This window comes from Lactuca saligna, chromosome 1 (assembly GCF_052625555.1).
Source record: "Lactuca saligna cultivar CGN05327 chromosome 1, ASM5262555v1, whole genome shotgun sequence".
In the NCBI taxonomy this organism is placed as follows: Eukaryota; Viridiplantae; Streptophyta; class Magnoliopsida; order Asterales; family Asteraceae; genus Lactuca; species Lactuca saligna.
In genome coordinates this window covers 135759409-135774677 of record NC_136417.1, presented here as the reverse complement: position 1 = coordinate 135774677, position 15269 = coordinate 135759409, and positions in this window count along the sequence as shown.

Here is a 15269-nt window from a genome sequence, read left to right as displayed (position 1 = left end):
AATAGGAATCGAATTTTGATGGTGCTTGATGAGGATGGAAGATGGATTAGGGGGAAGGCTATGAAGGAGAAATTTATTAATCATTTTAAGAATTTCTTGGGATGTGAAGTTACCACTGATTTGTCTATACTTAATAATGATTTTTTTATTAATAAGTTGGATAAAAAAGTGGCAATGAATATGTTAAGAGTGGTCACAGATGAAGAAGTTAAAGTAGCTATGTTTGATATTGCTGACAATCATGCCCCTGGTCCTGATGGTTTTTCCTCTAAGTTTTTTAAGAGTGCTTGGAGTATTGTTGGGACAGATATTTGTAAAGTTGTGAGGGAATTTTTCTGGACAGGAAAATTATTGAAGGGTATTAATGCTACTAGGATTGTGTTGATTCCTAAAGTGGAAGAACCGAGGAAAGTTACTGATTTTCGGCCTATTGCTTGCTGCAACATTTTTTATAAATGTATCAGTAAAATAATAGTTAACAGAATAAGGGGCAGCTTAAGTGATATAGTTAGCCATAACCAATCTGCTTTTATTCAAGGAAGATCAATTCTTGACAATATTCTCCTTGCTCAAGAATTGATGGTGGGATACAAAAATAAAAAAAGGAATGCCTAAATGTACTTTAAAGATTGATATACAAAAGTCCTATGATACTGTTGACTGGAAATTTCTTAATAGGATTCTTCTTGGATTTGGATTTCATCCTGTCATGGTTAATTGGATTATGGCATGCACTTCTTCCCCTTGGTTTATGCTGAATTTTAATGGTGAAGACCATGGATATTTTGAAGGAAAGAGGGGGTTAAGGCAAGGAGATCCTTTATCTCCCTACTTATTCACGTTGGTTATGGAAGTTTTTAATCTAATCCTGGTGAAGAAAATTGAAGAAAGCCAATGTTTCAAATTTCATTGCAAGTGTGAATCTCAGAGGATTACTCACTTATGTTTTGCAGATGACTTGTTGGTGTTTTCTTTTGGTAATGGTAATTCTGCTAGAGTAATAAAAGCTGCCCTTGATGATTTTAATTCTGTTTCGGGTTTGAAAGCTAGCATGGAAAAAAGCCAAATTTTTTTTAGTTGTGTGAAGCCAAACATGAGAAGGATTATTTTGGGAATTTTACCTTTTGACATTGGTAAAATTCCTTTCAAATACCTTGGGATTCCCATGTGTGTGAATATGCTTTTCAAAAGAGATTGTTTTGCTCTTGTTGATAAGATTAAATTGAGAGTGTGTAATTGGAAAAACAAGATGCTTTCTTTTGCTGGAAGATTACAGCTCATAAATTCTGTCCTGACTTCTATTCATGTGTATTGGGCTTCAATTTTCAAAATCCCTATAGCTACTATTAGGGAGATTGAAATGATTTGTAGAAACTTTCTGTGGGCAAATGGAGAAGTGGTTAGAGGAAAAGCTAAAGTTAAATGGAGTGATGTTTGTAAGCCAAAAATAAATGGGGGGCTGGGAATTAAGGACTTAAGATTCTGGAATGATGCTTTATTAATTAAACACATTTGGAATCTGATTAGTAACAAGAATTCTCTGTGGGTTCAGTGGGTGAGAGAAAACTACATTGGTGATAGAAATTTCTGGGATATTTGGCAGAAGAAAAGTATGAATTGGACTTGGAAAAGATTTTTGGAATTGAGGAAAACTGTTAGACATCATATTGTTTCATGTGTTGGTGATGGTAGAAATACTTCTTTATGGCATGATTGGTGGCACCTAATTGGCATATTAAGTACAATTATATCAAGGAGGGATTGGTTTAGAAATGGATTTAGTGAAAATTCTTTAGTCAGTGATGTTTTGACTAATGATACTTATAGATGGCCTGTTGATTGGGTAATTAATTTTCCTGGTCTGAAAGATGCTCCCATGTTTTGTAATATTGGTAATCAAAAGGATATTACTGTTTGGAGGGATATAAATGGTGTGAATAAAAAATTTTCTTGCAAGCAAGTTTGGAGAGATATCAATAATTTTGGAAGTAAAGTCGGCTGGGTTAGCTGTGTTTGGTATAGTAATTGTATTCCCAGGAATGCATTTATTTTATGGCTCGCTGTGCTGAATTGTCTGAAAACTCAAGATCGAGTTAAATGCTGGGAGAAATCAGGTTCTTTACTTTGTCCTTTCTGTTTAAAAATTCCTGATTCTCATGACCATCTTTTCTTTCAATGTGATTTCTCGCATAGTATATGGAAACATTGTTGTTCTAAGGCTGGAATTGACATTTCTTATTCTAATTGGAATGATCTTGTTCTTAAATTGTCTTCAGTCTTAAGTTCGAGATCTATTGAGATTTTGATCAAAAAATGGGTGTTTGCTAGCTGTGTTTCTCACATTTGGAAAGAAAGAAATTCGAGAATTTTTAGTAAATTGAGAAAATCGAATGAAGGAGTTATTATGTGTATTGAGAATGAAATTCAATTGAAGTTATTAGGGTTAAGGAAGATGAATGTTATGGTCAACAGGGAAATTTTACAGATATGGGGTATTTTTGGAAAAAATTGATGGGTTTTGCGAATTTCTTTGTTAGAAGTAGCTGTTGTGATCCTGTTTGTTTTGAGGATTGGGATAATATGGAGATGTTGAATTGTTTGACTGTTCTTATGGGAGGTTTGTATTGGGGTTTTTTTCGGAATGATAGGTTCAAAGGAATTGACGGGTTTCAAGGAATTGACGGATTAATTCACTGGTTTAAGAGCTTGCTCTTGAATTTTGTGATATGTACCTTTGGGATTTTTTGTTTGGATATGATCTTAATTGAGATTATTCAAATGGAAAATCCTAGACATGTGATTGATGCCATGTCAAGTATGTAACTGGGTTTGATAATATGGTGGTATTGTGTAGTCTAGTGTGGGCTTTTTTATGTTTGCAGGAAAGGAATTATGAAGCTGTTTGTAGTGAATTTGGATAGTACGAATGTTTATAGCAGGAAAGCCATTATGTTGAGTCAAATTTGGAGGATGAAGGATAATAGAGAGTACAATAAAGGAGGGATACAAGGGCTGAAAGTTGACAGAAGTTGCTGGAATGAGTTCTTGATGCTTTTGCAGTGGTTTTTGGGTTATATTTTTTGTATTTTTTGGTACTTTAATTTTGTATGTAGGATGTTTGGGTTTGATCTTTTATGGGGTTGTTTGTTAAGTTTTCACTTTTGGACTGTGGGTTTTTTTAAGGGCCTTACCCCTTGCTTTGGTCTTAATGGTGATTGGTGGGGTGGTTTTTGCAATGGGGTGAAGTTACCTTTTTTTCCCACTTCTAATAAGTCCTTGGTGTAGGCTTATGAACATTAAGGTTTTTTGGGATATTTGGAGCTTAGTTGATATGTTTAAAAAGTGGATGGGGGAGTTGGTTATGGATAGGTTGGATTGGTTAGGGTCTTGTTTGTTTTTATTTTTTCTGTATTTGTATTCTTTTATTCTTTTTAATAAATTTTGCTGAGCTTTGGCTCTTTTCAAAAAAAAAAAAAAGAATGAATCAATGCTCATGAAAGCTTTGCTAAATTACATAGACTTCTATTGTGGACTTGAAGAATCAAGTAATGCTCATAAAAGCTTTGTTTAAATTACATAAACTTGAATTGTGGAACTCGAGAATTAAACGATGCTCATCAAAACATTGCTTAAATTGCACACACTTCTATTGTGGAACTCAAGTATTAAACAATGCTCATCACAGCTTTGCTAAGTTGCATAGACTTATAACGTAGAACTCAAGAATAAATAATGCTCATCAAAGCTTTGCTAAATTGCATGGACTTCTATTGTGGAACTCAAGAATGAAACAATGCTCATCAAAGATTTGCTAAATAGCAAAGACTACTTCTATTGTGGAACTCAGGAATTAAAAAAATGCTCATCAAAGCTTTGCTAAATTGCATATACTTCTAATGTGGAAATCAAGAATTAAATGATGCTCATCAATGCTTTGCTAAATTGCATAGACTTCTAATGTGGAACCCGAGAACGAATCAATTCTCATGAAAGCTTTGCTAAATTACATAGACTTCTATTGTGGAACTGAAGAATAAAACAATGCTCATAAAAGCTTTGTCTAAATTACATAAATTTGAATTGTGGAACTCGAGAATTAAACGATGCTTATCAAAGCTTTGCTAAATTGCATGGACTTCTATTGTGGAACACAAGAATCATACAATGCTCATCAAATCTTTGCTTAAATTGCATAGACTTCTATTGTGGAACGCAAGAATTAAATGATGGTCATCAAAGCTTTCCTAAATTGAATTGACTTCTAATGTGGAACTCAAGAATGAAACAATGCTCATCTCGCTTTGCTTAAATTTCATAGACTTCTATTGTGGAACTCGAGAATTAAACAATGTTCATCAAAGCTTTGCTAGATTGCGAAGACTACTTCTATTGTGTAACTCAAGAATTAAAAAATGCTCTTCAAAGCTTTGCTCAATTGCATCGACTTCTAATGTGGAATTCAAGAATGAAATAATGCTCATCAAAGCTTTGCTTAAATTGCATAGACTTCTATTGTGGAACTCAAGAATTAAACAATGCTCATCAAAGATTTGCTAAATTGCGAAGACTACTTCTATTGTGTAAGTCAATAATTAAACAATGCTCATCAAAGCTTTGCTCAATTCCATAGACTTCTAATGTGGAACTCAAGAATGAAACAATGCACATCAAAACTTTACTTAAATTGCATAGACTTCTATTGTGGAACTCAAGAATGAAATAATGATCATCAATGCTTTGCTAAATTGCAAAGACTACTTCTATTGTGGAACTCAAGAATTAAAAAATGCTCATCAAATCTTTGCTAAATTGCATAGACTTCGAATGTGCAAATCAAGAATTTAACAATGCTCATCAAAACTTTGCTTAAATTGCACACACTTCTAATGTGGAACTCAGGAATTAAACAATGCTCATCAAATATTTGATAAATTGCAAAGACTACTTCTATTGTGGAACTCAAGAATTAAACAATGCTCATCAATGCTTTGCAAAATTGCATAGACTTCTAATGTGGAACCCAAGAATGAATCAATGCTCATGAAAGCTTTGCTAAATTACATAGACATCTATTGTGGAACTGAAGAATCAAACAATGCTCATAAAAGCTTTGTTTAAATTACATAAACTTGAATTGTGGAACTCGAGAATTAAACGATACTCATCAAAACTTTGCTTAAATTGCACACACTTCTATTGTGGAACTCAAGTATTAAACAATGCTCATCACAGCTTTGATAAGTTGCATAGACTTATAATGTAGAACTCAAGAATGAAATAATGTTCATCAAATCTTTGTTAAATTGCATGGACTTCTATTGTGGAACACAATAATCAAACAATGATCATCAAAGCTTTGTTTAAATTGCATAAACTTCTATTGTGGAACTCAAGAATTAAACGATGCTCATCAAAGCTTTGCTAAATTGCATAGACTTCTTCTATTGTATAACCCAAGAATTAAACAATGCTCATCAAAGCTTTGCTCAATTGCATCGACTTCTATGTGGAACTCAAGAATGAAAGAATGCTCATCAAAACTTTGATTAAATTGTATAGACTTCAATTGTGGAACTGACGAATGAAACAATGCTCATCAAAGCTTTGCTTAAATTCCATAGACTTCTATTCTGGAAGTCAAGAATGAAACAATGCTCATTAAAGTTTTGCTAAATTGAAAAGACTACTTCTATTGTGGAACTCGAGAATTAAAAAATGCTGATCAAAGCTTTGCTAAATTGCATAGACTTCTATTGTGGAACTCAAGAATGAAACAATGCTCATTAAAGTTTTGCTAAATTGAAAAGACTACTTCTATTGTGGAACTCGAGAATTAAAAAATGCTCATCAAAGCTTTGCTAAATTGCATAGACTTCTAATATGGAACTCAAGAATAAAACAATGCTCATAAAAGCTTTGCTTAAATTGCATAGACTTCTATTATGGAACACAAGAATTAAACAATGCTCATCAAAGCTTTGCTAAGTTGCATTGACTTCTAATGTGGAACTCAAGAATGAAACAATGCTTATCAAAGCTTTGCTAAATTGCACGGACTTCTATTGTGGAACACAAGAATCAAACAATGGTCATCAAAGCTTTGCTTAAATTTCATAGACTTCTATTGTGGAACTCAAGAATTAAACGATGCTCATCAAAGCTTTGCTAAATTGCATAGACTTCTAATGTGGAACTCAAGAATGAAACAATGCTCATCAAAGCTTTGCTTAAATTGCATAGACTTCAATTGTGGAACTCAAGAATTAAACAATGCTCATCAAAGCTTTGCTAGATTGCGAAGACTACTTCTATTGTGTAACTCAAGAATTAAACAATGGTCATCAAAGCTTTGCTCAATTACATCGACTTCTAATGTGGAACTCAAGAATGAAAGAATGCTCATCAAAGCTTTGCTTAAACTGCATAGACTTCTATTGTGGAACTCTATAATTAAAAATTGCTCATCAAAGATTTGCTAAATTGTGAAGACTACTTCTATTGTGTAACTCAAGAATTAAACAATGCTCATCAAATCTTTGCTCAATTGCATAGACTTCTAATGTGGAACTCGAGAATGAAACAATGCTCATCAAAGCTTTGCTTAAATTGCATAGACTTCTATTGTGGAACTTAAGAATGAAACAATGATCATCAAAGCTTTGCTAAATTGCAAAGACTACTTCTATTGTGGAACTCAATTTCACACCCCAAAACCGATAACGGCGGAATACGTTTCGGGGCGGATGACGTAGTGTATGGTATCATCACAATTGCATAATAGTAAAAGCAAGAAACATACAACCATTTCATTTACATAGTAAGTGTATTTACAAGTGTGTTTTGTAATGTTCGACAAACACCAAAAGTAAACAAAAATAAGAGATGGGTCTTGCATGCTCCATCTTCTCCAAAAATGCTGCAGTTGTACCTGTCTAACTTTGACCTGAATATACAAGTTATTTTGAAAAGAATATCAGCATAAAGCTGGTGAGTTCATAAGAGTTTAGTGTGAGTTCTCATATAAAAAGCATTAGAATCGTTAGTATGAAAGCTGAAGTTTATAGTCATATGTAGTAGTAAAACCTAGAAAATCCTATATTTTCCAGAAATGTATAGTAAAGTGAAAACCTTTAAGAAATATGATATTTCCATCTTTGTAAACCATTTATCGTGGAGGTATAATAGTGACTCACCAATACGTAAAGCAATATAGTAAGTTATACTTGAAGTAAATAATAGTGGTGCAGCTTCCTTTAGTATCAGATACTTATTTACTTCGGGATATTAACTTTATCTTTTGTTTAGTGTTTTAGTGTGATTATAGTGTATTTCTTGTATGTTGCCAATAGTGTGAGTAATAGCGGACCCCCATGACCTTCCCTGTCATGTATAGTGTAGTGGAGTAAAGGCATCCCTGGACCTGTGCGGCTCGGACTGAAATTATCAGTCGGGATGTAATAGCATCTGCCCCGTATAGATCTATACATATAGTGTCGTCTTCCTATCGGAAAACTTCGGGCGTAGTGCCTAGCGAATAGAGTACCTCGTAGTGGATTAATGAGTTATCTCATGATTAGTACTTTCTCTTGTATTATAGTGGAGTAGTCTTTTGTATAACTCGTATTGTATTCTCTTATTAGTGTATAGTTTCATAATAGAGAGAATTATAGTAGTGTAGAGTAGTAGTTAAAATGAGGGATAGAGACCTTAACTATACCTATTATAGTTAACTTAGTGTGTGCGGTTCTAGTCAGGTTAGTGATTTAGACATCTAATGAAATAAGAAGTACTCGTAATCCGTACTAATATACAAAATATATAACTAAGAAATCAACGACAGTCGGACGGATAACCACTACCCTAAGTCCATAATCAAACAAGAACAGGAAATAAGGCGAGCTATCAGTCCTAAGTCCTCCAAGTCTTACTTATATAAATATATCAGTATGGTTACATTTTTATAAGGAGATTTATTAAATAAAAGTATTGTACAAAAGAAACATTTACAACTTGTTTGTTTATCCAAAATAGTTTTGAAAACAATTGATTGATTTATAAGGCATAGTGATAAATCACATGTGATTTAAACTACAGGTAGTGAATCACATGTGATTAATTCTGTAACATGATTAACTGCTTTGTATAATTTTTCACAAACATGTATATTCAACTTGTATCTCCCCCCTAAAACATATAAAACATTTGAAAGGTTCATTAAAGGGGTATGACTCACCTGAAATCGCGTAAATCGGGTAAATGTGTCGGTTGAGCGTTTTGTTCCAAATAGTGACCTGTGCACCTTTTAGGACCCTAATGTCATATGAAAATATGTGTTTTACAATACATTAATCATTTTATGCTTTCCATTTAAGTATTTAGGCATTTTAGCATCAATTCGGGGTTTTAGGGCCTAGACGGGGTTCCCGGGAGTGGTATAAGGCTAAGAAAGATTCACGGGAGGGTCCATGAGCTCACTCCCTTGGATTGTACGGCCCATAGGCCACTCCTTGGGATTTTACGGCCGTAAGCCCCCTAGGCTTGGTCATAAACTCATGTGGTCTTCCAAAATGCAAGTTTAAGGCCTTATTTCACTTCCTTGATTTAATGGTATGTGTCTTGAACTAATATGGAGGGATTAAACCCTCATTTTGTGACATTTTGGGGAGTTTACGGCCAAGACTTGTGCTTGGGCCGTAAACTCCATTTAATCCCTCAAAATGGATGTTTAAATGGTACAACACACTCCCTTTCACCTTAGATAAATTCTAGAAGGCCTTAGATGGAGTTTTGGGACATTTTGGCATAAAAATAATGGAGTTTACGGCCCAAGAATATCCTTGGCCGTAAACTCTTCTTTTGGCCTCAAAATGAGAAGTTTAAAGGTACAACACACTTCCTAGGGCCTTAGCTAAATTCCTTACATGCCTTAGATAAGTTTTTGGGACTTGTTTGACATAAAATTTGGGTGTTTACGGCCCAAGCTTAGACTTGGCCGTAAACTCCTCTTTTTGTCCTCAAATGGTGTTGTTTAATGCACTTACACATTTCCTAGTGTCAAGACTAAATTACCACACACCCTAGATGAGTTTTTGGGGCTTTTAACAAGGGTTTTTGGGGTGTTTACGGCCTAAGCATAAGCTTGGACTGTAAACTCCTTTTTAAGCTTCAAACTCTTGTGTTTTAATGTCCAAACTCTCCTAGGTATATCCCTTAATTAGTACATAAACTTAAAGGAAGGAAAAATGAGGCTTTTGACAAGTTTTTAGGTGTTTACGGCCTAAGGGGCTTCTTAGGCCGTAAACTCCTTTTTGGTCCTTGTTTTCTATGATTTCTGGCCTCTAAATACAATGAAGTATGTTTAGAATAAGATAGGGAATGAGTTCTTACGTTTGGTAGCCGGAAGTCGCGGATTTGGGGTCGGTTTCGGGTCTAGAGAGACAAAGTAGTGAGAGAGAGTGAAGGTGTGGTAAAAGAGTTCAATTGTAGTGTCCATTTGTTTATATATGTCTCGGGTATTGCACCCGATACACGGCTACCCGATGCTAAAGTTTAACGGGGTTAAAACTTTTTACCCGGGTGAAGTGGTTGAAAAGTAATATAACTCTATTTAGTTAAATGGGGTTAACATTTACAAGTTATAATTACTTATGATAATATCAGAACATATAAATAACTAGATATTTGTTTATTGACGACTCCAAACATTACCGAAAATAACATATAGTGACACATTCCGTTAGTGAAAATAGGGTTTGTAACGGCAATATATTTGGGGTTGTCACATCATCCCCCCGTTAGGGGAATTTCGTCCCGAAATTTAGAATTCATACAGATAAGAATTACAGTACTACTACGCGAAGAGATGGGGGTATTTGAGTTTCATTTGGTCTTCGCGCTCCCAAGTGAATTCCGGTCCTCGTTTGGCGTTCCACCGAACTTTCACAATTGGGATACGGCTTTGTTTCGTTCGTTTTACTTCCCGATCCATAATCTCCGCAGGCTCTTCCACGAAGTCGGGGCTTTCATTGACTTCAATCTCATCGAGGGGAATTACGAGAGTCTCATCTGACAGGCATTTCTTCAAGTTTGAGATGTGGAAGGTAGGGTGTATGTTGCTTAGTTCGTGAGGTAGGTTGAGTTTATAAGCTACGGGGCCGATTCTGGCGAGAATCTCAAAAGGCCCTATGTACCTTCGGTTCAGCTTTCCACGCTTTCCAAAGCGTATCGTGCCCTTCCAGGGTGAGACCTTCAACAGGACTCGATCTCCCACCTGGAATTCCAAGGGTTTTCTTCGTTTGTCGGCGTAGCTTTTCTGTCGATCCCTAGCGGCTTTTAGTCGTTCATGTATCCGTACAATTTTCTCGGTCGTCTCTCGAATGATCTCTGGACCAGTGAGAGAGCTGTCAGGAACTCTTCCTTTAGCTAGCTGAGTGTCACCCACCTCAGCCCAGCACAGAGGGGATCTGCACTTACGGCCGTAGAGGGCTTCGAATGGAGCTACCTTGATACTCATATGATAACTATTATTGTAAGAAAACTCCACAAGAGGTAAGTGTGTGTCCCATGATTTGCCGAAGTCAATCATTCAAGCTCGCAGCATATCTTCTAAGGTTTGGATCGTCCTTTCACTTTGTCCGTCGGTCTGCGGATGGTAGGCTGTACTCATGTCCAAACTCGTCCCTAGTGCCTTTTGCAACGATTGCCAAAACCTAGAGGTGAATCTACTATCTCTGTCTGAGATAATAGATATAGGGACGCCATGTAGTCGTACTATTTCTTTAATGTATGTTCTAGTGAGTTTCTCCATCTTGTCCGTTTCTTTGATGGGTAGGAAGTGTGCGGACTTGGTCAACCTGTCAACAATGACCCAAATGGTATCTAATCCACCCACTGTCTTGGGATGTTTGGTTATAAAGTCCATTGTGATCCGCTCCCACTTCCATTATGGTATCTCAGGTTGTTGGAGGAGTCCTGATGGCTTTTGATATTCGACCTTTACCTTCGCGCAAGTAAGGCACTTACTCACAAAGGTGGCGATCTCCGCTTTCATGTTCGGCCACCAATATAACTTTTTGAGGTCCAGATACATCTTATCTGAACCCGGGTGGACGGAGTAGCGAGTGTTATGTGCTTCCCTCATAATCAATTCTCTAAAGCCTCCATAGCGTGGAGTCCAGATTCGGTCCATGAAGTAGTAGGCTCCGTCACCCTTAACCTCCAGATTTTTATCCATTCTGCACAGGGATTCTCCCGTCACGTTCTCAGGCTTTAAGGCTTCTAGCTGAGCCTCTTTGATCTGTGTGGATAGATGTGAATGCATAGTCATCGCCAACGACTTGGTCTTTCAACCAGTATACTCCTTCCTACTCAGTGCGTCTGCTACTACGTTGGCTTTTCCCGAGTGATATCTAATTTCACAGTCGTAATCGTTAAGTAGCTCGACCCATCGACGCTGCCTCATGTTGAGTTCTTTTTGGTTCAGTATGTGTTGAAGAATTTTATGATCAGTGTACACCACACTCTTCGTCCCGTATAAGTAGTGTCTCCAGATATTTAGTGCAAAGACAACCGCTCCTAACTCAAGGTCGTGAGTAGTGTAGTTCGCCTCATGGGTCTTTAGCTGCCTCGAGGCATAGGCGACAACCTTACCTCGTTGCACCAATACACAGCCGAGCCCTTGATTGGATGCATCACAATATACAACAAAATCTTTTGTCCCTTCGGGAACGGATAATACTGGTGCGGTGCATAGGGCTTGATTCAGGGTTTGGAATGCCTTCTCCTGTTTTTCTTCCCAGTCGAACGATACGCCTTTCTGTGTCAGCATAGTGAGAGGCTTCGCAATCCGAGAGAAGTTTTGAATGAATCTACGGTAGTAGCCAGCGAGGCCTAGAAATTGATGAATTTCCGTAGGCGTCTTCGGTGCTGAGCAGTTCTCAATAGCTTTAATTTTGGAGGGATCCACATGGATTCCTTCTTCACTAACCACGTGACCTAAGAATTCAACTCTTCGGATCCAAAACTCGCACTTAGAGAACTTCGCATATAACTTTTCGGATCGCAACGTTTCCAGGACTCGTCGTAAGTGATCCCTGTGTTCTTCCTCGCTCCGAGAGTAAACGAGGATATCATCAATGAAGACGATGACGAACTGATCCAGATATGGACGACACACCCTATTCATAAATTCCATGAATATTGCGGGGGCGTTAGTCAGTCCAAAGGGCATTACTACGAACTCAAAATGTCTGTAGCGGGTTCGGAAAGCTGTCTTCGGAATGTCTTCCTCAAGTACTCGTAATTGATGATACCCAGATCTAAGATCAATCTTGGAGAAGTAACTTGCTCCTTGTAGTTGGTCGAATAGATCGTCGATACGAGGGAGAGGGTAGCAATTTTTAACCGTGAGTTTATTGAGTTCTCTATAATCGATGCACATCCGAAACGATCCGTCCTTCTTCTTCATGAACAAGACCGGTGCTCCCCAAGGTGAGAAGCTCGGTCTTATAAAGCCCTTGCTGAGCAGTTCGTTGAGTTGACCGGATAGTTCTTGCATTTCGGTGGGCGCTAGATGGTAGGGCGACTTAGCTACGGGGGTAGCTCCTGGAACTAGGTCGATTCTGAACTCAACCTGACGTTTGGGAGGTAGGCCGAGAAGATCCTCCGGGAAGACATCAGGAAAATCGCATACTACGGGAATGTCTTTTGGATCTTTCGATTTCTAGTTAGTGTCGACGATGTGAGCAAGAAAGGCGTGATATTCCTTGCGTAAGTATTTCTGAGCCTGAATACTGGAGATGATACGAAGACTCGTACTCGGCTTATCTCCATATATCAATAGGGTTTCGTGATTCGGAAGGTTCAGGCGAATGGCTTTGTCGGAACATAGGATATCTGCGCGATGGAGACTCAACCAATCCATACCAACAATGACATCGAAATTTTTGATTGAGACTGGTATAAGATCGATTGGAAATGAGTGATCGTCTAACATGAGAGTGCAACCTATGTAGATTTCGCTAGAGCTTTCTGTTTTCCCATTAGCCATTTCTACGACAAATGTTTCTTTTAGTGGTTGAGGGGTTTGTTTGAGTAAGTGTTTAAAGTTATGATTTACAAAGCTTCTTTCTGCACCACTATCAAATAAGACACAAGCATAGGAGTTGTTGAGAAGAAACATACCCATGACTACCGTGGGATCTGCTACAGCTTCATTGTGACCGATAGTGAGTAGCCTTCCAGTTCCCCCAGCATTTGTGGTCTTTGGACAGTTTCTCTTAAAATGACCCGCCTCTCCGCAGCCATAACAAGTTGGGGTCACTCCCGTACCAGGAACCTGCGTGATAGGTTTGGGAGGGGCCTTACAAAATCGGACAGTATGGCCCTTTCGACCGCAGTTGGAACACTGCAGTTCACGGTAGGGGCCGTTGTGGTGGAAAGGGCACTTGGGACACTTGGGCAAGTTTCCACTGTAAGCTTTCGGCGGGGTTGGGGCTACTGGAGTGGCCGGGGTGGTGGCAGCATGGACCGCCACAATTTGCTGGTCCTTTGAGGAGGTCTGAGTTTTCTTGCCCTTCTTCTTATCCCATCGCTTCCTCTTTCTATCAGATGAAGCGGGTGGTGCAGTGGTTGTTGTGGTTGCTGTTGCTGGAGTAGAGGAGATTTCGTGGTTGATCAGACTCTGGGCCAATTCCTTGGCGCTGTCAAAAGTGGTAGGGCATGAGGCTAGAACATTTCCTCGATACGGGGGCACTAAACCCCAGATGTATCGTTCAATCTTCTTGCTTTCGGAGGGGATCATATTGGGACACATAGCCGCCAAGTCGCAAAACCTGGCCGTATAAGCCGTTATGTCAGTCCCCTTCATCTTGAGGTTCCAGAGTTCTTCCTCAAGTTTCTGAACTTCGCCCCTAGGGCAGTACTCTCCTCTCATGAGATCTTTTAGAGTGTCCCAGCCCATGGCATTGGCTGTGACCAAGGAGAGTGAACTGACATGGCCGTTCCACCATGTCAAGGCCCTGTTAGTGAGGGTAGCAGTAGCGAATTTGATTTTGCTCTCCTCGAGGCAACAGCACATCTCAAATACAGCTTCGGTTCTTTCGAACCATTGGAATAATGCCAGAATTCCTCCAGTACCGTCAAAGAAGGTGGGTTTACAGTTCATGAAATCCTTATAAGTGCATCCCTGCAACCTATGATGGACTTCGCCGAACCTGGAGTTACCACCGCTCACATCCCCAGAGTTCATTTGAGCCATGGCTGTTGTCACGGCCGCGGTCACTGCTGTTTGGAACAACACCGGGTCGATCTGCGGAGGAGGAGGTGGTGGAGGAGGGGTTTGAGTTGCGGGTCTTCCTCTGCTTGGACGCTTCCGTGGAGGCATCCTTCACTGGAAGATCATAGAAATGATAGCAATAGTAAGAGCCTATTGCGAATATGAATAGAGTGTTTTGTGGATTAAATCAACATAATCCAAGATCAGAATGAGAGTTATAGTAATAGAGAAATCAACTGCCAATATACTGGTATTAATGATGCAACACAAGTTCATGAAAATTGACCTAGCAGTAGGTCTTACATCATACCATAGAGAAAATGTTGGCAGTTTAGAGGCTTAACTAGAGTACTTTCAAGCTAGGAATGTTTACAGACGATAGACCTACGGAACATAGAGAGAAAAGGCTAATCCTTTAAACAAAAGATTGAGGTAACTAGACATTTTCTACTGGCGACGGTTACTTGCTGGGCGAATCCTCAGATCCGCTAGCTGACGCATAATTTCTTGAAGTTGTCGATCATGAGTCCTTTGGCGTGTACGGAGTTCCCTAACATCGGCTCAGGATGCAGCCAGCTGATGCTGCAGAGCCTCGTTCGTCCTCCTTGTCCTGTCCATGGCTTCTTCGAGTTGACGGATGCGAACCGTGTTGAGATTCGAGTTGGCATCCACTTCTACAACTCGACCTATAGCAGCTTGACCCTGCTCGACATTCCTGGCAAGCCTTCGGATCATGATGGGCAGAACCCGATCTGCTGATCCTCCTTCGTTTATGTTGTAGAAGCTTCGGTCTCCATTGTATGGCATGGGCTGACCCCGTTCCTCGCTCCATCTATGCAAGGATATGGCCCACATAGGAGTGGGACCCTGAAATGTCGGACGGGGGTTAGGGTTCGGAGCTACGGGAGGTAGGTTATTAACTTCTGGCTCGGAGTCAAAGTTATCCGGAAAGCCTTCTGCTCGGTGGTCATCCAGAGGGATTGGGTGATCGTCG